This window comes from Mizuhopecten yessoensis, unplaced genomic scaffold, assembly GCF_002113885.1.
Source record: "Mizuhopecten yessoensis strain PY_sf001 unplaced genomic scaffold, ASM211388v2 scaffold11117, whole genome shotgun sequence".
In the NCBI taxonomy this organism is placed as follows: Eukaryota; Metazoa; Mollusca; class Bivalvia; order Pectinida; family Pectinidae; genus Mizuhopecten; species Mizuhopecten yessoensis.
In genome coordinates, this window is record NW_018408888.1 from 98,203 (window position 1) to 122,090 (window position 23,888).

A 23,888-nucleotide genomic window follows, 5' to 3' on the forward strand; every position below is an offset into this window, starting at 1 on the left:
ACCAATTACAAATATATTTCATTGTCCATGTTCATGTTCCACTCCACCTGTACCACCTATGTGGATTGTTAGTATGTAATGCACAAAGGCATTTTTGCCTATTGCTTTATAAAATATACATCATCACGTACGAGTTAAAACGGTAAACAGATGCACTTGATATATGGTATTACATATCGAAAGAAAATACAACACTAAAACTTTGATATAGATCAATAATTTATTTATTAATGGCATTTCATAAATAGTATCATTATCAATACTGTGGGTTTATTTTAATGATATCACAGCTAGATAGTGTAAAACGTAAATTCAGGGCAACAGAAAATATGCCTCCTTTTAAACAAGTAACGACACTAGACCCCTAAATAAATCGATACTGAAATAAAGAACAATAAAAATATAAACTAACTAACGTTTCAAAGGTTAGAATCAAGTTCTATTTGATCTGAGATATATTGATCGGATATTTAAATCAATATTTACAAAAATAAATTGCCATTAAATTTCAAGCGTATAATTAAAAGTCTAAAAGTCGTATGTTTTAATACGGGATAAATCATTGATTATTCTGTTCATTTACACAAATAGATGAAGAGGTTTGTTTGGAACGTCTCTTTTAACATTAAAGAAGGGAGATAATCGTGATAAACATTGAATGATTTTATTTTACCAGATACTTTCCTGAAATAAAGTTCAGTTCCACTGTATTTATTGAAACTTACAATGATTTTGATATTTAAAAATGCAGAATCGTCAACATTATGAATAAGCAGTAAATCATTACAATTAAATTATAGTTTGTATTTAATGACTTTTTGAAAGGGTTAAAAAGGTGCAATTTCATTACCATATTTCAAATTAACAAAATTTACACCATAGTGAATGAGATCTAGATATAAATGTGCGAATTTTACATACTCGGGAATATTAGCAAAGATAAACGTTTGGCATAATAAAGAATATTGAGAGAAATTTTGTTTGATGCAAATATAATGGAATAAGATTACCCTACAGACCCAAACACATCCAAAATCGACGATAAAGTGCGCCACTTAATGAACAATGCTTATATCTTAATCACAACGATGCCCCTAAAGACGGAGCCAGGCTTCCCTATATAGGAACACTCCTTATCTCTAGGTTTGTAAAACGTTATTGGAGCTGAGAAAAAATCCTTAATGTTAACTTAAAAGTGTGTCCTGTCTCTGTAATGTTTCTCAAGGAAAACCCTAAATACAGGACCGTGCATTTAACTATCGCAATGCTTTCTCAATAAGGGCGCTAGAAGAGGCCAAAGACGTGTATAAAAATAAATAGTACATGTATAATAATATGTTAATAGTCGTTTATAGTACAGTGTAACTGGACGGAATTGTTCTTGTCTGTAGTTAATTCTCCTCCTCCTCCTCCTCCTCCTCCTCCTCCTCCTCCTCCTCCCCTCATCATCATCATCGTCTTCGCTGTCATCTTCAAAGCGACGGTCCAAAAATAAATGAAAATCTGTAAAGATAATAAAAGACCAATGATGACTGACGAAGAGGACAAACATTTTAAAGATGAGGCTAATTAGTAAGTATAATTTGCATGCATTTCCTCGTTTTGATACATTAACAACGGATGTAAACATACGAACAGGTTTTAAGCTAACCAGTGGTACATAGATTCAGTGACTTGTATAGGACGGGTCTATTTTACATTCAAGGGTTCTAAGCTTACTCCATATTTCGCCGTGTACAATCAATATTCACATTGGCAACAATGCCTTTAACCTTTTTCGTTAATCGAATGAGCCACATAACAGCCTGACACAGATGCATTTTTGAATGTTTGTCTTGCACATATCTTTATAAGTTTCCATTGTTTGTGGTATTTATGGAAAGTGTATCCCTGTTTTTTTCTAGAACCAATGACCATAACGCTTTATAGCTTTTAAATCGCCGAAAATAGCAGGTTTAAAACAGTCACCGTTACTTATTTCAATAGTGGAAATGCATTATTTTAAATTGTATCTGATTCATTTCAGATATACAATGCAACATGCCAATACCACATTATAATTGAATTCAGAAACAAACTATACTGATATAAGTCCAGATCATATAAATATCTCTGTCTTGTTGTAACTATTGTGGGTAGCCCTAATATCTCTCTCTTGTTGTAACTATTGTGGGTAGCCCTAATATCTGTCTTGTTGTAACTGTTGTGGGTAGCCCTAATATCTCTGTCTTGTTGTAACTGTTGTAGGTAGCCCTAATATCTCTGTCTTGTTGTAACTGTTGTGGTAGCCCTAATATCTCTGTCTTGTTGTAACTAGTGAGGGTAGCCCCAATATCTCTGTCTTGTTGTAACTATTGTGGGTAGTCCTAATATCTATGTCTTGTTGTAAATATTGTGGGTAGCCCTACTATCTCTGTCTTGTTGTAACTATTGTGGGTAGCCCTCATATCTCTGTCTTGTTGTAACTGTTGTGGGTAGCCCTAATATCTCTGCCTTGTTGTAACTATTGTGGGGAGCCCTAATATCTGTCTTGTTGTAACTGTTGTGGGTAGCCTTAATATCTCTGTCTTGTTGTAACTATTGTGGGTAGTCCTAATATCTATGTCTTGTTGTAAATATTGTGGGTAGCCCTACTATCTCTGTCTTGTTGTAACTATTGTGGGTAGCCCTCATATCTCTGTCTTGTTGTAACTGTTGTGGGTAGCCCCAATATCTCTGTCTTGTTGTAACTGTTGTGGGTAGCCCTAATATCTCTGCCTTGTTGTAACTATTGTGGGGAGCCCTAATATCTCTGACTTGTTGTAACTATTGTGGGTAGTCCTAATATCTCTGTCTTGTTGTAACTGTTGTGGTAGCCCTAATATCTCTGTCTTGTTGTAACTATCGTAGGTAGCCCTAATATCTCTGTCTTGTTGTAACTATCGTAGGTAGCCCTAATATCTCTGTCTTGTTGTAACTGTTGTGGTAGCCCTAATATCTCTGTCTTGTTGTAACTATTTTGGGTAGCCCTCATATCTCTGTCTTGTTGTAACTATTGTGGGTAGTCCTAATATCTATGTCTTGTTGTAAATATTGTGGGTAGCCCTACTATCTCTGTCTTGTTGTAACTATTGTGGGTAGCCCTTATATCTCTGTCTTGTTGTAACTATTGTGGGTAGCCCTTATATCTCTGTCTTGTTGTAACTATTGTGGGTAGTCCTAATATCTATGTCTTGTTGTAAATATTGTGGGTAGCCCTACTATCTCTGTCTTGTTGTAACTATTGTGGGTAGCACTAATATCTCTGTCTTGTTGTAACTATTGTGGGGAGCCCTAATATCTGTCTTGTTGTAACTGTTGTGGGTAGCCCTAATATCTCTGACTTGTTGTAACTATTGTGGGGAGCCCTAATATCTGTCTTGTTGTAACTGTTGTGGGTAGCCCTAATATCTCTGTCTGGTTGTAACTATTGTGGGTAGCCCTAATATCTCTGTATTGTTGTAACTGTTGTGGGTAGCCCTAATATCTCTTTCTTGTTGTAACTATTGTGGGTAGCCCTAATATCTCTGTATTGTTGTAACTGTTGTGGGTAGCCCTAATATCTCTGTCTGGTTGTAACTATTGTGGGTAGCCCTAATATCTCTGTATTGTTGTAACTGTTGTGGGTAGCCCTAATATCTCTGTCTGGTTGTAACTATTGTGGGTAGCCCTAATATCTCTGTCATGTTGTAACTATTGTGGGTAGCCCTAATATCTCTGTATTGTTGTAACTGTTGTGGGTAGCCCTAATATCTCTGTCTGGTTGTAACTATTGTGGGTAGCCCTAATATCTCTGTATTGTTGTAACTGTTGTGGGTAGCCCTAATATCTCTTTCTTGTTGTAACTATTGTGGGTAGCCCTAATATCTCTGTATTGTTGTAACTGTTGTGGGTAGCCCTAATATCTCTGTCTGGTTGTAACTATTGTGGGTAGCCCTAATATCTCTGGCTTGTTGTAACTATTGTGGGTAGCCCTAATATCTGTCTTGTCGTAACTGTTGTGGGTAGCCCTAATATCTCTGTCTGGTTGTAACTATTGTGGGTAGCCCTAATATCTCTCTCTTGTTGTAACTATTGTGGGTAGCCCTAATATCTCGGTCTTGTTGTAACTATTGTGGGTAGCCCTAATATCTCTGTATTGTTGTAACTGTTGTGGGTAGCCCTAATATCTCTGACTTGTTGTAACTATTGTGGGGAGCCCTAATATCTCTGTCTTGTTGTAACTATTGTGGGTAGTCCTAATATCTATGTCTTGTTGTAACTATTGTGGGTAGCCCTAATATCTCTGTCTTGTTGTAACTAGTGTGGGTAGCCCCAATATCTCTGTCTTGTTGTAACTATTGTGGGTAGCCCTAATATCTCGGGATCTAGATTCGGTCAAGTTATAACTATAACTGAAAAAAGTACTTTTTGAATTGTGACGAGATTATCCAAAATGGGTAAGATAATATTGTCTCCAACCATTCAAGGAGTTATCCCCCGTTTTATCTGTTGATGTTTTTTTTTGTTAACACCTAGGGTAGGATTTCTCTGTTACCCAAGGGTATGGCAGATATGATGTATACAGATACAATACTTTGACGTCACAAGAACATTTTTACTTATCATTACATCTTGGACTAGAATATGTAAATGGTGAAAGCAGCACATTTAAAATAATAACAGGTAATCGAACATTACTATACACTGATATGAAATGACCGTTTAATGATAACGGAATCGTACTCCTTATTTAATTATAGTCATTATTAAATTTAAGCTAATAAAAATCGAATTTATATGAATCTCACTTAAGCATTCGAGATATATTGAGCACCTGAATAAATGTGTATAGCAACAGTGATTCATCTATGTGTATAAGTATTTAAATCCGCAGGCGCTCGTTATAAATAGGCCCTACACAATCCAGACGGGCTGTAATTACGGGTGGAAGAAAGACGACAGATCTGTTTAATGGATCTCATTGTGATGATTGATCGATTGAAGCCGAGATTCTCTATCCTGCTGGTGACAATGTAATTACGGCTGGTGTACCTGTTTCAGTATCTTAATGTCGGCAGCCATATGTCTCAACTATGAATGTTCTACAAATATCTTCTTATACTATTTATAGTGAGGCTGTTAGGGGATAACTTGATGTTTACTTGATTATGAAATTAACTGATTTTAAGTGAATCAACAACCCACAAACAGCTATCTTGTGAACAAATCAAAAGCTACCCAGCAATTTTTTGCATTCCTCCACAAAGGTATAATTAACATTGTAAAACCTGACATAAACGCCACATTGTGACTTTTTTCTTTTCTTTGTAATTCCCTTTCTTGTGATAAAAGAACAAATATATAATAGAGATGTTGGTAATGTGTGTTAATAAACGACATAAGTTCATGGAACCAAGTGATGTCAAAATTCAATGGGTCTTTGAGTCGTCGATATTTCGGAATTTAGGCACCATAAATAATTGTTACTTCCATGAATGTTTACAATACATCTTTGTTATGTGATAAACAGAATCTTGCATGTGTTTTCATTCTTTATGAGATACACGAAATTCGCCATGTTTTAATTTTAGCTCCCCAATGGAAATGTATAAAACAACTCGTTTCATTAATTTCCTACAAACACTTGTGTTAAACCCTCTAATAGTAACATAAACCGAAACACATTTTCTCCGGTTTCCAGGAATCGTACCTTCTTTCATTTCTGATAACTATATCTCCAACATGTTTATCTATGCTTGCTCTTGTTCAGTCTTTTCATCCTGGGTTTTCTCTTGTGTATCATTTGTCTGTCCAGCTGTTTCGTCCGTCTGGGCGTCCGTGGCATTTTCTTTCTGCTCAGTTCCTTCATCTACTTTTTGATCCTCTAAAATATACAATTTGTTTAATAAAACAAGGTTAATTTCTTCTGTAAATCATCTGTAACACTTTCAATAATTGTTGTGTGAGAAATCCTCTCGTTTGAGATTCCAATAGTTTAAAAAAATTAATCTCTCTTGCTAACGTTTTTCACTTTCCAACATCTACCACTCCCTGATTCTGTGAAAAAATGGCCAGGCTATCAGGAAGATAAAGACGTTTATATTGCAAATTACTGGTAATTTTATAAACCATTCAGGTGAGTGATCATTTGCAACGGCATGGCAAAATGGCGTCCATTGAAAGGCATCGTATTTATCTCATTAGTTTCATGTTACTTGTGGTTTATGCTGTTGTCCTATTTCCAATTAGCATTAATGGTTTAGTGTTAAACTTTCGTTTTATCGTTGCAGGCTCCATTGGTATGCTTAAAAATTCTAAAATCTGTTTTGTTTTGATTATTGTGCTCGAAGGCTCAAAGCATGACAACCTTGATGTGTAAAAATCCAAATTTTCAAAATGATATATTTGAGAGGAATAGGTAAATATTTACAAATGTTTAAGAAAATTTGTGTTTCCTTATGATTCATGCAGGGGCGGATAACTCTGAAAATTTGACAAATTCTTTGTCTGCGCTGTCGTTATTACAAATCAATATACATAAACAAAAAGACCCAACGTCCTTGTAAAGGTTAAATATAGAAGGAATGACACTAAGAAACAAAGATATTTTGATGGTTAAATATAATAGAAAATATCACAATTGCGTTGTCCTGTGAACGTAAATAAACACATCTCCTGATGAACCTCTAAAGAGGTGAAAGTACATTGTACTAGGGAATTGCAAAGAAACTCTTTGTCTTGTTTCTTATATTTTTATAAACAAGAAGTCGAATAAAAATGTATTTTAACTGTTTCATGAAATCTCAATTTAAGTTGTAAGGTAAAATAATAAAACTGTCCTACGTCCAATTCAGAAGAAACATCCCTCAGAATGTACGAATAGTGATACATGGGCACATTTAATGTTCATAACATCGAACCTGAACTATTCACCTTGAAATAAAGCCACGCGGGTCAGACAATAACAACAATTGGTAATGATAAACAACAATAGCAATGCTAAAGGACTTAAACACATCAAGCATTGTTAGCTTGATCATGCTTAAGTTAAACTTCAATTATTTATAGGTTTTGAAGCATATCCTGAAATATGATTTTTATGTATACATTATTTAAGGCTGATTATTTTTAGTACTAGAAAATGCATTGTTTGATTTTGCATTTTCGAACTTTGGAATTGACATAATTCGCTAATAAAGCTTGCTGTGCGACTGACGTCAGTGGTTATTGAGCGGCTATTCTATAGCCTTCGTGTCAGAATCAGTCTGTTTATTGTTTTCCAGACAGCACTGGTTACATTTTGATTAAAAATCCATTGGAGTCCCGGCGACCAATACACACCTAGTATTTATAACCACTGATACAAACACATATTGACAACGGTGACGCGTTACATAACGCACATAAAATCTTCATTAGAAAAAGTATCTTCCGCTTTTTGGTAAAATATTTATTTTCACAAACACAAATGTTGAGTAATTCTAAAAGATGATTCTAATCTAAATCAATTTAAAAATATATACTTTATTTTACAACAATTATGAAACAAGTTTTTACAACTTTTAATAATCACTCTTGTTGGCCCGGATGTTAGCCCGCGGGGGGTCTTAATGTGGGAGGAAACCGGAGTACCCGGAGAAAACCCACGTGTTCGGGAAGGTGACCCCATGCATTTCCCGTCCGATCGAGGGAAATCAATTAAGCTTCAAGTACAAATTTATGCATCTCGTTTATTTCATACAAGGACAATTCTTACCGTTAATAAACGTTGATGTTGGATTTAAATTCCGCTATTGTATAATTCACGATGCCATGGCTATCGATTACATCTTCGTCACTATATATAAACGAAGATGTGGCGTGTATATCTGTTGCCAAACATACGGATTCATTGACCGCATGGTAAACAAGTATAACTCTAATCAATATTTTATTAATAATTTAAAGGTTTGTGGGAGTTTAATGGAACGACCAGCCATACACAACGTCTAACACTTTAACAGTTTATTCATGGGAAAAGTATATAGTTGTATCAACATTTATTTTCTAAACTACTTTTAAATATCACATTCATTTCCACGATATCTTCTTTATAAATAAACGAAATAGAATAACTTATAAATTATTAATTGTAGGGAACGCAATAATATTAAGAAACATTAAAGTCACTCTTCGTCATGGATTAAATGTCACCGGACCTCTATGTCACCTCCATCTTGACAAACATGATGATACCTATGATGTTGATCTTGATGACGTCATAACACTGTTACCATGACGTCAACACAACACATTAGTAAGGAATAAAGGAATGCTTGAGAGTGATTGAAACACTGATGAGCATAACGTTCCAAGGTTATACTATAATGTCTCCATACAAGATACAAGACGAATATGTATTTAACATCACGTTATCAATGTAAGTTCTTGAAAGCTTTTGTTATGTTAAGAACATATGCAACGAAACCTTCGGGAAAATAGAGATATGACACGGGCTTAAATTCCTTTCCGACGATAAGTATAACCTGGATGTCTGGTAAACATTGATATCATGGTACGCCTGAAACATATTTCATCAATGTATTGAACTACTTCAGGTACGCGTACACAATCATGCTTATTAGAAAAATAGTACTATTAGAAATGTATGGCTTCCACACTTGGTCAAGGATGCATGACCGCGGTCATACAGCAAACCCTACTTAAAAGCCGTTCTCCTTTATGTCAATGCAAACCCGTTACACCATCAGTTCTTCATTTAGAAACTTTGATCTGGATCAGTCTCATTAGCAATACCAAGGAGTGAGGGAGCAATTAAAATCTTTTCGATCTAACACAAAATATCGATTATTTCAGTAACGATTTCCCATTGGATTGTACTGTTAACGTCTAAAAGGTTGGAGACTAAAAATATGGTAAGGTGGTAACAAACACCGAGTGTAAACCAGTCGTAATTCGAACTCAAAATCGCTGTAACTAGGGCAGCATCTACACAAAAAGAGACCCTTCAAAAGCAATAAAAAAAATAGGGGGAAATGAATGTCTTTAAAACAATCCGTGATCTACAGTGATACTTCAACATGTTAACACCCGATCATAACACCTTGTTCGATACCGGGACAGTCCCATGGTCGTTTCACACCGAGATAGTTCCATGGCTGTTTTACATCTAGATAGACCCCTGTTTGTTCTACTCCAATACGCTCCATGTTTTGTTTTGCGCCAAAGACTGTCACCTGGTTTTAAAACCTTGAGATGGTCCCCATTTTGATTCTTCAACAAGACAATGCCAAGTTATTTTATTTCGTGACTGTCCAATGGACCCGATCTCATTGTTATTTTAAATTAAAACAACCCCGTCCTAACAGGAAGTATCTGTTTTACACAGAGTCACTCATGCTTTGTCCGCGCTCATAAAGATCTGAATGCTTCATTAGCTACATAACATTAAAAGGTGGCTTTGATTCAATGATATTTTCATGATTATTTAATCTGTTCAAAATATTATTGTCATTTAAATCAATTGATCAATCTCAGATAATTAACTAAAAACGGATATTAATGCATCGGGTTTCATACAATTGACTTACCGATTGGTAACCAAGCACGATACACATTTAGTCGGAATTTAATTCATTTTAATTAGAATAAAGTCAACACAACAGGTGGAGTAAGTTAAACACGAGGAGATTTTACTCGACTTATAATAGATGAATATAAATGTTGGGCACTGCTATTCCAGCACACTGTTCACAGGTCAGCGACAATCCCTTGTTCAGTGTTTATGCAAATGATAAACTGATCGTACTGTTAATACATAAACCTCATCCATCAATGATTGAATAGAAAAACATATTTCATCAGGATATTGAGGGTTATCATTCGAACGCCAATTTGTAAATTCATTTTGGCACCCATTTCTGATGATTTTATCTGATAAATGACTAGTATTGACATTTTGTTTTCAATAAGTGGTAAATATTAATCGCACGGCCATAAAATGATAGATAAATATAAGTATTGAAACCTAATGCGGCCAATATATTACCTCTTAAACCAGACAGGTAAAAGAAGAGAGAAAATCCGACATGTTTTATGGGGGTAGATAAATCTTATCTAAATCGTTGTGGGAGAACTGTAATGCTCGCTAGACGAGCCATCTCATCTATGGAAACGACCAAGGGACCCTGTTGATTTACCCAATTCTGACATTTTTGGTGTCTCTTTGGTTTCCTTTAAGTATCAGCTTCGAATTCTAATTCAGTCCCAGTGCACTGATGATATGGTACATAACAAAAGGCGAAAACCGTTCTGGAACACCTGTCTCTATTCGGGAATTTGTCAAGGGTGTCCGTGTAAAGTTTCACTTCGGTTATATTTTGCCCTAGCTTTATCAATTTTGAGCTCTATATATGATTTTGTTTACATTAAGGTGTGCTCTTTCCTATTTAATATATATCTTTTACGGTAACGCTACCATGATACCAAGTAAACCTGTACACCGTTTCATTGTTCTGAGCGAATGGAATACGCGGATAATACAGATGTAAAATAATATTATGCCTTATTGAAAATAATTTAGATTGAATATAATTCTAAAAGTTTCAATGTAAACAATGTCAGACTAGATGAGACACTATAAACAGTGAGTATCGAGCTGATCATTATCAGTCTGTCAGTGTGCTTGATGAATGGTGGATGTGACGGTAGCACTGGTGCGATTACGACGGATTGTAAATTTACTATGGAATACATGTCTAACCAAATTAGTCGTGATGCAGACGTTGTCGATTAGTAATCGTATCACAATTTATTGGCATGAATTTGTAATTAATTATTGAAATATCCCTCCTATCTATGAGTCATGTTTTATACAGCTCCCATTCGTAAATTCTTGATAACATGGGATGTAATGCTGAAAGTGACACGAAATACAGTAGACAATTACATTGTTAAATCTGCAGTTAACTGTAGGATTGGTTATTGTAGGTTGTTTGTACACTATAATAACGAGAGGCTCATGCACAGCTAGTACTTTAGATCTCAATATTTCTTTTCTTGTGTTTCTTTCTCTTTTTCTCTACTTCCATGGACTCTTCACAAAACGACCATTTATTCAATGCGGGTTCTGTTAGGTCCGATTGTTTGGATGGGATAATATGATTATTTCAAATAAAATTCAGACCAGCCCAAAAATAAAAGAATGAATGAATAAAAAAAACAAATATTATTGGATGTTTTAATAAATGAAGGAAGTATATCAAATTTCAAGTTGTGTTTTCTTCTTAAGGAAGTAAAGTAGCGATGAAAAAGATCGTTAAATTTATGCTAGATCGCCTGTCCTATCGTGAACAACATGAAGAATTTTCAATATTGCGGCACAAAAGCAATAAAAAAAGTTAATTGCTAAAATATGTCTTTTAAAATCTCTGGCCAGAGTAGCGAATTTTGAGCATACCAATCAAAACAAACTGTGATTGGTCAAATGCCATCGAAATTTTCATAGATCCACAAATTTGAGTCGCCATCTGGGATTGCTAATCTGAATTAAAATATTCACTCTCCGAAACTTAACGTAGACTACCAGTCAATATGATAATATTGACAGGTCTACGTAGGCTTCACTTCTTTACTCCTAAACGAAACTGTAGTTAAGGATAAGTGTTACCTTGAGTATTATAGCTGTGGTTTTTATTAGAGTTATCACCCTTTAAATATTTAAATTCATAACATAAAACTATATATCGGGGCGATATCAACGTTAAGAATATCGTGTAACCTTTCAGATATGTCATCAATTAATTTACTGATCAAACCTAATGACAACTCATATTTGTTCAGATTTCTTTCACGAATATGTAGCATGCACACTTAAACGTCAAACCAATATGTGCTTCTGTCATTATACGACAGTCGAAAAGCTCTGAAAAAAACCTTATTTTGTGTAAATAGGTAAATGATACTGAATGATGTATCTAGGTTCTGCCAAGAAAGGATAGCCAGTCTAAAAGAATAACCGATTGTTCCATTCCAGGCAGATACGGGACCATAACTACATTGATTTTCATATTAGACCGCCGGATCACAATTCTATAGAATTCAAACATGCGAATTGCTTATTGATTGGGTAAACTGCAGTCTTCGGATGCAGATTTTTTTATAAAAACAAAATCCATAACAAAATAATAAAATTTCTCTCCACGCAAACAATTAATGTAAATGTTGAAACGACAATCTCGTGCAGGCTATCATTGATTTGGATGAGGGATGTGTTGTGTGGATAGCTAATAGAAAATAACTTTATAAAAAATGTTTTCTTCACAACGGTATTGCGCGTGACGCTTGCTGTTAACATCATAAATAATTTATGCAAAACTATAGGACAATAAACACGGTTTACTGTTTTTATAAATCATAACGTTAGGAAGTCTATAAATGTTTGTTTATATATTCGACCGAACAAAACAAGTCATACGTCTGTAATTTCTATTATGGTAACCGTGTAAATATTCAAGTAAACAATGATTGGAAATCTAATGTAAATTAATATTTAATAGGACCATGGTGATTGCTATAGATTATAAATGTACACGCGTCGCTTTATCGACTCTTGTTTAGCCCCAAGTCTACAGCAAAAATCTGTTAGTCTAGACGCTTTTGTTTCCTGAAATTTAAGCGGGAAGTGCCGAACTTTCCGGAAACCTAAACTAAGGAAATATGGGTTGTTCCACAACGTCTGCGCAGTAACAACTCCTTTCATTGGTTATTTTAATGCCTTGTATTATGAGATCATGGGCGCGCATGTATTATTTTCCAATAGACTATGCACATGCAACGCTCCCCCGTATTGCATGTCGAATGAGGGTGCAAGCACTTATAATTGTATATTCTGCTAAGCTCATATCTTACTAAGAAAATGGAGGCCGTCCTTAAATGACCATAGCTGTTAATAGTACGTTAAACAATACTAAACTTAAAACTAAACCTACTAAGAAAATAACTTGAAATGGTGTTTTAAGTAAATCAAGTGTTGATTCATGAGTTGACGATCGAAGACAATAGATTGATGCATAGATTGATTGCGCAAGATTGAAATGAACATTTTTTTATGAAGATTGACGTCAGTGTTAATTGGTTTTCGTCTATCAACCTAAGAAACCAAATGTCGATGTCAATAAAGCTTGTGGGGGATTTCAGACCACGAATTTGGAGATAGGGTCCTTTATCAAGGTGATTAGTAGGAGATAGGGTCCTTTATCAAGGTGATAAGTAGGAGAAAGGGTCCTTTATCAAGGTGATAAGTAGGTGATAGGGTCCTTTATCAAGGTGATAAGTAGGAGATAGGGTCCTTTATCAAGGTGATAAGTAGGAGATAGGGTCCTTTATCAAGGTGATAAGTAGGAGATAGGGCCCTTTATCAAGGTGATTAGTAGGAGATATGGTCCTTTATCAAGGTGATTAGTAGGAGATAGGGTCCTTTATCAAGGTGATAAGTAGGAGATAGGGTCCTTTATCAAGGTGATAAGTACAAAGTTGTTGACTTTCACTAGCCGTACGAAAGCTTCGCTCAACTAAGTCAGTGTGAAAGGTCACGCTCAGACAGTCCGTACGATGTATCTTCATGGGTTCTTATCATAAATACTGATGATAAATCAACAAAGTATGAGGCATATATTCCTTACTTAATACATGCAGCTAAAAGGGGCTAAATAGGACAATTGCTCACCGAATAAGAAGTAGTAAAACCGCGCAGCTTGATGTGCATCACGTGACAACTATTTGCACGCGCAAAATACCAGTCTAATATAAATAACTGGATTATCTCGCTCATCTTGTATAATTAAGGACTATGAAATTTACGGTAACAGGAAAACACACTTTTAATTCCGTTTTACTCGATAGAAAAGTTATGATCAAGATACGATTGTCAATTATAGCGGAACTCGGGTTTCGAAAATGTTGGAAAAAAATAACCCGGGAAAGCGGCCGTCCTTTCCATTATTTTCTCATCCTCGTCATATAAGGATATTCCACAAGCGTCAAGATTCCACGTTCATTGTTTTGAACTCTGTGTAGCATTTGTCTGAGTTTGAGTAATGTATATGACTTAACACTTTAACATTATAGTGCGGTATTATCAACCCAGCTAGTTGGTTAATCTGTTGCTGGGTTTGAATTATGTTTACATTTCAGTAAACAACTAATAAACCACGGCCTGACAAGTTGATCTAATGTGTTGTTAAGACTGAGTTCTACAATGTATGTATCGTGACATTTCGATATGATAGTTCTATTAACTCTACACGTCACACACGCGCGGCCAAAACGACCTCGGAGCATTGCTTCGGTGACCTGACATCACTTCACTGTGTTCGTTTATTGTTTAACAATGAATCAATATTTATACATTACTAGGGGTTACACTAACTTATGATAAACTAACAAAACATGACCGTTCATGTCTCACGTATATATTTATTACGTAGATCATAAATGCGTTTTACGAGTGACAGGGCCGGACTCGTCACAGCTGTCAATTTAACAGGGACATAGGATCATCGACTGTAATAAAGTCTGAAAGCTGATTTAGGTTAAAATTTATTATTCAATTCAATGCAATTTTTATTACTTATTTTAGTTAGATCTACTTTTGACTTGAACGTTATATAACGATATATGTAAAACACTCAGAAAAAAGTTTAAAATGAATTACTGCATCACATATAACGTTTAAACCGAGTTAATGCAGCACATATAATATTTAAACTTAATTAATAAATAGCAGACCTAGACCCACCTGTTTTATTAGTCGTGGTAGCTGTTCAATTATTAAGCAGGACTTACGTATAAGCTACATGATATAATTAAACAAAATGTCTATTAGAGATCTCGTATTTGGTATACAATATGATTCGTGATTTCCTTCACGTCGGAGTAACACTCTGTATTTAATACAATACTTAAACAAGTAAATTGTATTGTATTAAATATTTCGAGTCGAGATGTCAAACCGTGGACGCTCTGCCTAGGTAGCCAACACACGTACAGCTGGCATGGTCAGTTTGGTCAGTGAGTGACCCATGATTCGTGCCACATATGTGACTCACAGGTACCGTTCTAATTCACTCAGTGGCCAAACAATATTAATTATAAATCCATATTAACAGTTTTCCTCTTAAATTAAAGACAAAAAGAAAATCTTTTCATCAGATTTACTTTCGTTTGCGCTAGAATATAACTACTTTCAGAAACGAGAGTACAAGCTAACAATACTTTCCATTAGCAGCTTTATGTAGGTATTATACATTAATTATATTTACATTGTTTCTGAAGTCAGGCTATTAAATATACATAGAAAACCGTCAAGTGCCATAGGGGCTGAACAATTTCAAGTTGTCGTACTCTATTGTACCAGGGAAACATGACACAGGTTGAAGGGCACTTCAAACTATTTGACATACTGACTAGTTAGACGTGATCGATACTTTCGGTTCGTTTGTTTAAGGGCAGGAAACCCCATAATATTTTATAATCTGTTTATTACGGTAAAATACCATAGGGACCAGACCCGTGTAGATATGTTTATGTAAACAAACACAAATTACGAAGGAAGACATTTTTTAACTCGTGCCTTGTCCGGACCTCGAACACATCATCTCCGGCACCAAATCGCATACCCATCTCTTACTATCACCCAATTACATCACCCTCAAAATGGGGGAATTGATATTGGTCAACATCCTTATCCCGACATGATCATGGTGACAAATCGTCTGTAAGTCCTTAGATCGCCAAGTATAAATACACGAAGACGATTAGATACGCACCAACAAAATGTATATACAATGCGTACAAAGCAAGGATTTAGAAAAAAGGGGGAATTTAATTTTGTTTACCAATATCCATGGCACACACAGTGTCTGTGTATACTACCTGTGTATTTGCTGTCCGTACATGAGTTCCCACAGTGTCTGTGTATACTACCTGTGTATTTTCTGTCCGTACACGATATCACGCAGTGTCTGTGTATACTACCTGTGTATTTTCTGTCCGTGCACGAGTTCACACAGTGTCTGTGTATACTACCTGTGTATTTTCTGTCCGTGCACGAGTTCACACAGTGTCTATGTATACTACCTGTGTATTTTCTGTCCGTACATGAGTTCACACAGTGTCTGTGTATACTTCCTGTGTATTTTCTGTCCGTGCACGAGTTCACACAGGGTCTGTGTATACTACCTGTGTATTTTCTGTACGTACATGAGTTCACACAGTGTCTGTGTATACTACCGGTGCATTTTCTGTCCGTACATGAGTTCACACAGTGTCTGTGTATACTACCGGTGCATTTTCTGTCCGTACATGAGTTCACACAGTGTCTGTGTATACTTCCTGTGTATTTTCTGTCCGTACACGAGTTCCCACAGTGTCTGTGTATACTACCTGTGTATTGTCTGTCCGTGCACGAGTTCACACAGTGTCTGTGTATACTACCGGTGCATTTTCTGTCCGTACATGAGTTCACACAGTGTCTGTGTATACTACCTTAGTATTTTCTGTCCGTTCATGAGTTCATACAGTGTCTGTGTATACTACCTGTGTATTTTATGTCCGTACACGAGTTCACACAGTGTCTGTGTATACTACCGGTGTATTTTCTGTCCTTACATGAGTTCACACAGTGTCTGTGTATACTTCCTGTGTATTTTCTGTCCGTACACGAGTTCACACAGTGTCTGTGTATACTACCGGTGGATTTTCTGTCCTTACATGAGTTCACACAGTGTCTGTGTATACTACCTGTATATTTTCTGTCCGTTCATGAGTTCATACAGTGTCTGTGTATACTACCTGGGTATTTTCTGTCCGTACATGAGTTCACACAGTGTCTGCGTATACTACCTGTGTATTTTCTGTCCGTACATGAGTTCACACAGTGTCTGTGTATACTACCTTAGTATTTTCTGTCCGTTCATGAGTTCATACAGTGTATGTGTATACTACCTGTGTATTTTCTGTCCGTACACGAGTTCACACATGTCTGTGTATACTACCTGTGTATTTTCTCTCCGTACACGAGTTCACACAGTGTCTGTGTATACTACCTGTGTATTTTCTGTCCGTACACGAGTTCACACAGTGTCTGTGTATATTACCTGTGTATTTTCTGTCCGTACACGAGTCCACACATGTCTGTGTATACTGCCTGTGTATTTTCTGTCCGTACACGAGTTCACACATGTCTGTGTATACTACCTGTGTATTTTCTGTCCGTACACGAGTTCACACAGTGTCTGTGTATACTACCGGTGTATTTTCTGTCCGTACATGAGTTCACACAGTGTTTGTGTATACTACCTGTGTATTTTCTGTCCGTACAGGAGTTCACACAGTGTCTGTGTATACTATCTGTGTATTTTCTGTCCGTACACGAGTTCACACATGTCTGTGTATACTACCTGTGTATTTTCTGTCCGTACATGAGTTCACACAGTGTTTGTGTATACTACCTGTGTATTTTCTGTCCGGACATGAGTTCACACAGTGTCTGTGTATAAAACCTGTGTATTTTCTGTCCGCAAATGAGTTCACACAGTGTCTGTTTCAGCACTGGGGTTTGGCATGCGCTACGAACGATACATTCGAATGAATAAAGCGTTCTGAATATTTTATATGTAAAAAACTTGCAGCGACAATTTATATATGTAATGAAGAGAAACGCTTTATACAGGTTGTATTAAGGTTCAATAATCCATATAAATAATTTGTTTGTGTATTCATCGCTTGTATAAAGGTTAAAAAAATACCAACATGTTTCAGTATGCCGTCTCAAAAGCTGCAGGGGTTTAAATCCAGCTCTTGGGCAAAACATTATTTGTTTTACACAAATGCCAGTCGCGCTATCTGCCGGAATAGTACAATGGATAGACAATCGATCAGCAAATAGCAAACGTAACAGATCACGTATGAGAACAATTGTTTATTATCATTCATCTTGATAATGAGTGTACGTATTTTCACAGACAATAAGTATCTTCTTTAAATCAGAGCTGCAATGTACACGCTTGCCAGATCTTTTAGTTGCAATGAATGGTCATATGAACGAGGTATTAAAATTTGTATTTAGAAAAGTCACTCATGTGGATAGCTCAAAGTTGGTTTGATATGGTGTTCCTAAATAAAGCATTAAGTTATATAGAACCACGTGTACATAATGATACTATTCCAATACATTTTAAATCTTTTTGAGGTTTTCTTAAAACTGCCTCCATTTTACCTTTTTGTGGGAGAGGAAGAGGTTGAAGAAAACGGTCTAAAATTTGTGTGAATATCTTGCCAGGCCGAAACGGTTTGTTAAATGTTCGAATTTCGCTCAAACCATGTCTGGGACACATATAACATATTCGAATTCATGCTGTCTTACACTGTAAATATAGGAATTTCAGTAAAATTCAGGTCAATTTAGCAATATGAAATTATTCAACATACTACCTTTGGCTTGTCCTTTATCTGTCGTCTGCTGTTGTGTATCGTCTGCAGGTTTCTCAGGACTTTCTTCTTGTTGCGGAGCTTGGGATTTTTGAGGTTCCTCTGATTTGTTCACTCCGTTCTCATGAGGAGCCTGGCCTTGTTCACTTGAAGGGGGTGCGCTGTTCGGGTCGCCTCCGGCGGTACTGTTGCTGCACCCCATGATATTCACTAGAGTTTCTGACTTGATATCTGAAGATTTTTTCTCACAAAATCTTTCAAACGCTCCTGTGTGTTTCTTAGAAAACAAGACACCAGATCGACATTTAAAGCCGATTGATACTTAAATTTTATCAATATAAATAGTTTTACAAATCCCTCGGTCTTTTTAAAATAACACAACTGATAAACACTACAACCTGGACAGTGTATTACTAACACGTGTGTGCATGGCTCACGGCATGGGCACTGCTTCTAGACGAACACTGATGTTTGTTTCTCTTTGTTTTCACGTTGTTATGGCGACCCCAGTTTCAGCCTTTCAATTGGGCCATTCACCACTTCGGGTAACCAACAATGAATTTGCATCCAGGCATTTTATAACACAGGTTAATCTAATAGTATTGCTGAGAACTGCTCATTTAATTTTCCTGTATATTCCGTATAGAATTAAGACAGCCGTGCGTGCCTGTTCGACCCTTTTGAACACACCATACCTATGTTGATCCATTGACCGTACTAATCAAGTTGTCATATATATTCATACAAATACCTGTCCGTCAGTCTACTTTATGAAAATCCAGGTAGGGATTGTCTCCTGGGTGGAGAATAATATACAGCTTACCTGTTCATCCAGGTGTTGTTCATCGTATTATTTAAATAATACTAGACGAGATTTTACCTGGCTTTCTGAAGCACGCTCTGGTGCGATCAGGTATCTGTATAAATCAATGCCCTTCGCACATTCTTTTAAACTACATTCACGATCATGAACTATCTTTGTTCCGGCAAATATATGTCTCTTGTGTAAGTTTGACTTGAATACTTTAATTTTCCCCAACAACCACCTTAATAATGGAACGAATACATTTTTCTTGTTTATCACAAACCAGATATGCATTGATTGTGAAATGCGTTGGTGGGTTTTACCTGGACACGACAGCCAAGATAGGAACGCATTTAATTAGAGGTCGGCACGATCCAACTGTTGTATCTTAGACCCATCAATGTCAAACCCAAGAACTCTTGGGATCGAACAGAACGTTCCCTGTCCAATCTCAACTTCACTTGGACTTTCCCGGTGCAGCATCCGATTTGTTAGTGAACTCAAGGTGACCCCCCGCGATGGGATCACCAAGGCGTCAATTGATTATACACGGCTACAATTGGTTGTCTGATGAAAGCAGACAGACATAGACACATTTCGATAAAATAAGTTTTAATACGGGACAGGACTAGAAGAAACGTGTGTGTGTGAATAGTGTCATTCCGGAGAATCAAGTCAATGCAAAATGTGGTATTTTAGCACCAACATTGGGTGCAGCAGGTAGCGTCTAATGGGTTCTCATCATAAAAGCGATTAAATCAAACGCCATGTGATTTGCTGGAACGTAATATAATTTGTTAGCGGATTTTAATCTAATGAAAATAGTGAAAGGCAACATGACGTCATTTGTGGCATTTCAAATATGACGTCATTTATCATATTTTAAAAAGAAGTATGAAAAAAATATATACAAATGCCAATGTATTTAATACGCTTCTGATTGAAGCACGTTATACATGTATAGTCATCCTTTCCCCCGACATTAATTGTTGTTAATTTGGTCATAGAAACACACCCGTATATAACGTCAAACAATCTTATTTCTTTTATTTAAATAAAAATACTCGATTAAATAAGTCTTCAGCATTATAAAAACGATCATGGCATTATAAAATGTGTACATGGTTTATGTAGAAACACCTAACAAAACAATCACACTATTATAAATCAGAAACAGTATCAATAGTGTACAGTGTATAGCTACAATATAACGAGATATTTTATATTAGTTGGTGTATATGATAAGTTATTTATTCTTCTACCACAATACGATGTGTTATTCCACTCTCAGATCATTGTATACGCAAACTGTTAGATAACTTTATACCACACGTGGTATATGACCTTCAAGAGTTTTGATTGTTCGAGAAGATGAACTTTGACCGGAACGACTTTTTCCACGAGCTTTTTGCCACATGCTGTTTTGTTTACGTCGTCTGCTGTCAACATCCGACAAATGTTGGTGACTTTGTGAGGTTATGCAGAAAAGGGGGTTATTAAGGCAATATTAAAAGAAGGTGATGCTTAAAGATTTGATCGTTAGTTTCAGGCAAAATTGCTACAGACGCTCGATATCGTTTCGACGTCACACCGTCGCGTGTCCAGGTCGTGAAACCAAAACAAGATCTGTCACAGGTGTCGGAAAATATTTCGTTCCTCCAACGTCTCGTTATCGCTATTTGGACGGCCTGACTATGGCTGAACTTCCACAATAAACGTCAACCATAGAACCGTCACGAAGAAACGTAGGCCTAACTGTTATGGTTTTGGACATTGGCAGCGATACGTTCGTCTTCATCACTTGGCGGGAGGCAGACTTCGTACGATATGCTTACGCGCATGTAGTCCGTGGTTAATTTATATAAATTAATGCAATACTGCTACTCTCAATATTTAAAGTCGTTCATCTATTATATTTTTTCATGTAGTTGTTGCCTAATAATATTCATTTTGACAATTATTAAATTCGGATAAAAAGTCATTTTTGAATATTAATGAGTGACTTTTTACATATGGGTCATATCACTACGCCAGCCTTGTCAACAAACACGTGTGTATGTTATTCCCGACTGATCATGAGATTGTGGTAGAAACAGATCACACGACTCGTGGTTGTTGAGTATGGCATTTATTTCACTCTCGTTAGTTAATTTTTAAAAAATTACAGAAAGACACTCGCCAAAGCTCGTGTATTTTGTAACTTTTGAAAATTAACTAACTCGAGTGAAATAAATACCATACTCAACAACCACTCGTTGTGTAACCTCTATTTACAAAATGACCGATGTGTACCATCACGGCATTAGATTGTTAGCTAAGTCCGTGGTTCCATTAATGAAGGAGTTTCCTGCTTTCTTTTTCATTTTTCTTTTCCAACCACGAATCTCGCTATCTTAAAATCATCAACAAAACCAGTTACTTTTTAACAATAAACAGCTAAAGGTATGATGAACACTTAATCCGTTGATCATAATATCATTACCGAGTAGGGATCGGAAGTTTGAACCATTCCTAACACTTGGGACCAGATGTGTCTTTTTAAAACATTGTATAAATGCTATTCGACACTATATTTAAATCACCAGCATTTTTTTTATATCTGTTACAGAAATTACACAGGAATCGATTATTAATCTAATGTCGATCGATCTTTATTAGATTATGCAAAGTTACTACTCAACACCAGCTAATTGCCCGTGTTGATGGGTCTTTTGTGTGATTCTTATGACGCACACAAAGCACTTGATTAATGAGACGTGTGCCAGGCGAGGACAACAATCTGGACGACGAACGAGGAAACACAGGACCTTGTGAACCAGAAGATTGGGTCACAGCCTCTCTAAAACCACACTCTAAAGGTCGTGATATTGAATCCTTATGAATGGAATGTTATTTAAGAATTTCCTTACTTTCGAAATTATTCCAGATGGAAGTTTAAGGTAAAGTGTTGGTAAATCTAACCAGAATTTGAACGTCCGGACACCTGTAATTTTTTGTTGTTTAACTGCCCATCGCTGACCTTAGTCATTTAGGAACAAGGTGATAACTTAATTCAGCAGAATTAAAGCAAATTTATCATGCCATGTGCCTCATGAGGTACCGGGAATGCTGCACTTCCGGAACCACATGGGTTTGTCTCCATTTTCGCACTAGTATATCTCTCCTTTTATTTTGTTATTTTGCACTTGAAACTTTTTCTTTTTCTGTATACAGTAACCTCCCCTTAACTTCCGCTTTGATACCATTAGAGTGATAGTATAACATTGTTAAGTCTAGGGTTGAACTTACCACGCAATCACCTCTTAGATGACGAATACTTTTGTTGATTTTGTGGAAAATGTGCTGTAGAGGAGGGGTTGGAATTGCGGTTTGGTAAATGAACATAATATTATGATTGACAGTTAATTGGAAAAGAGTGAATTGATGTTCATTATCGGTTTTACAACCAGATATTTTTTATGATTAGGTTGTTTAATAATCTTATCAGGTGAATAACCTTTGCTCATTTTGGCATGTAATATAGATGTAATAATACACCTATTGTTACACATGACGGTCACTTTTGTGCTTCTTGAAAATATTGAAAAACTATTGAAACCTTGAAATCTCTTGAAATCTCTTGGAATCTTGTTTAGATTATTACGGTTATGGACATGATTTAGATGGACTTCCAATGTGTATGAGATGTGTTTAAATCTGTCGTCAGTGAACTAGAAAAGAAGGTTGAAATTGGGAATCTAAGATCTAAGAAAGATGCTTTGCAGAAACAGATATTTAAGAAAAAGGCAAAAAGGAAAAAGAAGAGAAACGCTGAGAAAAAATGAGGACTTTATTTTTGCCACATCTGTTGAGGACAACATCAAATTCGATTTCCATTTACCATAACGTCAACACAGTAGGCCAATCAATCGATACGATGAGAGATGCATCAGGAGCGGGCGAGACATAGAAACAAAAGGAAAACGATCATGGACCAACACCGGGTGAACTCGTACTTTGAATAGGAACTGTTGCATTTTCCTAAATAAGTACAAGATGTCCAATATCTAGTAAACCAGTGTTGTTATGATGAAGATGTCGGTAGTCAAGGGAAGTCTCCAGATCGTGGTTCTTAATGACATCCACTATCGATCTTTTGAACATCTGACGTGCCACTGGGTACTGTGCAGTTAAGTAGAGTGGCGATAAATACTGCATGTGTTCTGTTGTTTTCTTTTGTACGAGCTTCTCTATATACGTCAAGGGACCATATCATACCAATTTCTATATGTATATTAGCATTACCACGAACTTACTGAATCCTGATATAGAAATGCAGTCATTGTTAAGGCAACGCGATTCAAGGTTTCACACTGTGACATGTTCATGCATTATGAATTTAATATGGATGTAACCGGTTTATGTTTAAACTGCATGATTGTTTATTTATACAGTGATCTCAATACTAGCATTCATTCAAGGTATTTAAGTTACTATACCGTCTGTTCAAACAATAGTCCTTGAATAGCCTGACGTCACCTAAATGGTTGCTTCTCACGACGTGTAACGCTACGCGCCCCAGACTGTCCAATATTTTACATAATAAACAGTTTGA

General features: G+C 36.2%; 1 long non-coding RNA gene across 1 annotated transcript; it reads right to left on the reverse strand.

The window, feature by feature from the left end:
* Window positions 1-206: 206 nt before the first annotated feature.
* On the reverse strand, window positions 207-19,337 carry LOC110466117. Its single transcript, XR_002464691.1, has 3 exons — window positions 18,493-19,337; window positions 5,711-5,884; window positions 207-1,503 (listed from the first exon to the last, which is right to left on the reverse strand). It is a non-coding gene; the product is annotated as an uncharacterized LOC110466117 (long non-coding RNA).
* Window positions 19,338-23,888: the final 4,551 nt, after the last annotated feature.